Source organism: Tiliqua scincoides, chromosome 5 (genome assembly GCF_035046505.1).
Source record: "Tiliqua scincoides isolate rTilSci1 chromosome 5, rTilSci1.hap2, whole genome shotgun sequence".
Taxonomy (NCBI): domain Eukaryota; kingdom Metazoa; phylum Chordata; class Lepidosauria; order Squamata; family Scincidae; genus Tiliqua; species Tiliqua scincoides.
Genome location: NC_089825.1, coordinates 72,737,015 through 72,741,035, shown reverse-complemented (window position 1 = coordinate 72,741,035; position 4,021 = coordinate 72,737,015). Strand labels below are relative to the sequence as shown.

The 4,021-nt window shown below is 45.7% G+C and overlaps 1 pseudogene; it reads left to right on the top strand.

The window, feature by feature from the left end:
• The first annotated feature begins 319 nt into the window (after window positions 1-319).
• Window positions 320-439, top strand: LOC136654613 (5S ribosomal RNA; annotated as a pseudogene).
• The last annotated feature ends 3,582 nt before the right edge of the window (window positions 440-4,021 follow it).

Here is a 4,021-nt window from a genome sequence, read left to right as displayed (position 1 = left end):
TCAGACCTCTTGGCCCCTGAGGCAGCGTGCCAAATACTGCCCAACTTTACTTGGTGATGTGCCAGCCTCTGCTCTTTCTTTGCAACCTCTGCTCCTTTCACAATGAAAAGGGAGACCAAACAGAAGAGGAAGTGTGGAGGAGAGGAACATGGTGGGCACTCTTCTCTCCTCCACACTTCCTCTTCCACTCTGTCCTCCTCTAATGCTTCTAATCCAGAGAGTGGAAGGAGGAGGAGCAGAGGAGGGGAGCGGGTGGACAGAGGCAGGCACCGCCTATCAATCTGCTACCTAAGGTGACTTCGGACACAATCCTAACCAACTTTCCAGCACTGTTACCCTGCACATGCCCAATCTCGTCTGATCTTGGAAGCTAAGCAGGGGTAAGGCCTGGTTAGTACTTGGATGGGAGACTGCCTGGGAATACTGGGTGCTGTAGGCTTATACCATAGTCTTTTGAGACTGAAGGTTGCCAACCAACCATCTTTCCAGCACCGAGGTAAGGGCAATGCAGTTCTGAGGTTAAGAAACAAACATTCCTTTACCTTGAGGAGGCCTCCATGACTGCCACCCAACTGCAGGATGTTGCACGTGCCCTATTGGCACAGCTGTGTCAGTGAAGGAAGTGGTTACAATTTGGGCCTGCATCGGTCAGCCTCATTGTTGGGCCAACCCTGAATGCGACATCAAAGAAATGACATGAAAACCAGCTATTTCTATAACTCTACCACCAAGTCCAAATGTTTGTGTATTTTACTGTCTATGAATTATTGACAGCACAAATGCACAACCATTATTTTTCAATTTAGAAATAAATGTTTTCTTGGTCATAATAAACACCTTCCTTACTAAGATTTTCTTTAGCTATTTCTTACCTCCATCAGCCTTGTGCTGGCTCTGACACTGCTGCTGGAGAAGCAGACAAGAGTCAAAGGGGTTAGAGGCAACAGGCATGGTCAAGGCAGGCTGGGGTCAAATTGTGGATCAGGCAAATAGTACCTAGTTTTCTAGCCCAGGTTTCTTGAAGCAAAACTGTGCTGTTGCTCAGTGAGGTGGTGTTGCTAAGGTCTAAGAACTAAGGGCCCAATCCTACCCAACTTTCCAGCACTGGTGCAGCCACAATGCAGCCCCAAGGTAAGGGAACAAATGTTCCCATACCTTGAGGAGGCCTCTGTGACTGCATCCCCACCAAAGGATGCAGTGCATGCTCCATTGGCGCGGCTGCTTCGGCACTGGAAAATTGGATAGGATTGGGCTCCGAGCCTGCAGTGGCTGTTACATAGGCCAGTTCATCAGATCACCTGGGTTAAAGATGTTGTGGAATACTGCACTGTAGGCGGAAAATGCCCTTTGTCTTGAAGCCATTGCACTGGTGCTAGACAAATAGTGTCTGAGCTCTGCTTTCACAGTCCTTAAGACTTCTAGAGCCTTACATCCTTACTCAAGAGAAAACCTTGGAAGGGCAGAGCTTGGTGGATCAGGTGGGTACAGTTTGAATCACTACTACTTGGGGCTAGAACACATCAGCCAAAGCTTTTTTTTTTTTTCCCCAACCAGAAATGAAAAGGAGAGCAGCAGCCACCAAACAGCCATTCTGTTTGCACAAGATGCTCAGGGAGGGGAGGAGAAAGAAAGTGGCTTCCCCCTCTCCCCGTTCCCAACCAGCCTTGAGCTCCAAGTGCAGGGCTTTTTCATAGGCCGCTGACACTGCTGCTGCTGCCTGGAACACCGCCTGATGCCATCTTGAGTCCACTGCCTCTGCACTGAAAAACAAAACCCCAGACCCGAGACTTCCTGGAAGAGGTTTCACAACAGTGCACAAGGAACATGGTAAGGAGGGGAACTGCTACTCTCCATCCCAAGTGGCGCTTACGGTTCTGCTGTGGCACCATGTTTCTTTCAAGCTGATCTGGACACAGACGCAGAACAGTAAGCACTGCTCATTGGGGGGGGGGTTCCAGACCCAGATCTGGCCTGCAGGTCAGGGTTTGAATTGCCCTGGGTTAGATGCAACCCTCATCAGGTGACTGCATGGATGGGCTGGTGGCAGGGAGGATCTCATCTCCACTTCAGAATGAAATTTGAGCCAGAGAAGAGCTCAGGAACCATAATGTTCCCCTCATACTGAGGGTGAGCACTACAAGTCACCAGGTGTGATAATCCAATCTAAGTCACGTAATGTGGATTCTGAACTTTTTTTCTTTTTTTTTCTTTTGCTCCTCTAAAAATGTAATCAGCTGGGCAAAGGCTCTTTGCCACTATATGTTTCAATATGTTTTGCCTCAGTGGATCCCAGCCCTGGCCCTTTGTTGTAATGGCTAGAAAAAACTATTGCAGTGCCATTGCTCAGGGGAATAAAAGGACATTAGAGGTGGTTTAGTGATGGATAATTTGGCCCTGGATGCATTTTAAGCAAAATTAAGTGCTTATTTTAAAGATGTTCTATTTGGAAATGTAACACAAAATACACTGTCTGATAAAACACGATAGTTGAGATTAATAGCTCCACAAGGTGATTCAAAATAAGTGAATGGCTATTAGTACAGGCACAAAATATCTATAGTCTCTGTAGATAGATCTAAAGCAAAATTAATATATTGATTAGATTTTTGTTCCTCTGGTCTCTATAGCATGTTATTTAAGGAAAGCTTGCAGAAAAAAAATTACAGTACTCTATTTTTTTAAATCATGCAGCAGAAACTATCTATACCTTTCCCTCCAAAACCTCAACAGATTTTTTTACAAATTGATTTATGGCCCAATCCTATGCAGGACCTATGGTAGTGCATCTCAATCTGCTGCCATAAGTCCTGTTATGGCTGTGTGAAGGGCATGCTGCTGACATGTGCTCTAGAGCCACCGTTGCAAATGGTGAGAGGCTCCGGATGCTATACTGGACCAGGTACGATGGTGGCACAGGCAGTTCATAGGCAGTTTGAGGGAGAAGCTGGGTGAGAAAGATGTGGCTTGGGGGCAGGAGGGGGTGGCACTTGGTAGCAGAGATCAAGTTCCCATCCCTGTTTTTCCATCCCAACATGCCCCCTTTGGATCCTCAGATTTATGCCTGCTAAATAGCTGGCATAGGTTCAAACAGACCAATTGACAGCCAGGTGGCCAACAGAGAGGCAAGTAAAAAGAATAAGTTAACATACCTCCAAGGCTGCTTGGTCTCTCCCCCCACTAGTGTCTGTCTCTAGTGTCACTGAGACAGAGAACACTATATAAATTAAACTTTACTTGCCATGAACCCTAACATTCAAAAATAGGCACAGAGCAAGGGACCCTGTTATTTAACCTTAAAAAAAAAAAAGAAAAATAGTAGAACTTATGTGAGAACATTTCTAAAATTTTTGATGCAAGGAAAATCAACATTAGATCTAAAAATTATTTTTACTTTAATCTTATATTTAATCTCATATTGATATTTCAGAAGTTATCTCTTAACTTTAATCCTCCTTTAAAGATTTTTCAGAGATTCAATTTTGTATGGATTAATGCGAATACTGGTTTTGTCTCAGTGCTAGTTTCACCTTTGTCAAGACCAATTACTCATACTTTCAGTTTACATTAGCATCAATTCAGGGAGGATTAGGTGGCATTTTGTTTCAGTACAGGAAATCTATGCTTCTATTCTGAAAGAGAATCTTTGCCAATGCAGCTCTCTCACAGGCAGCTTCTTTGGACTGACAGTTTGGGTCTGTACACAGTGCTGGTGCCAGGTTCTGGGGAACCCAGGGACAAAGTCCTATGTTGGGTTCCCATCACCCCAAGTGGTGTTTGCAGGTGTGGACACTGCAACCTCTCCAAAGATAAGGAGAATCCAAATCACTCACCTATCTCTGTTGGGAACTAACCGCCCAATCCTGAGCTTCCCAGCACCCAGGGCTACTGCGGCACTGAAATGGCTACCACAGCATCCCAAGGGGCTGGGAAGCACCACCGAGGCTACTTGCAGTAAGGGAGCTGCTCCAATGGTTCTCCTTGGATCTGCACCCACTATCGAGCGGGTGCAAATTCAAGGAGA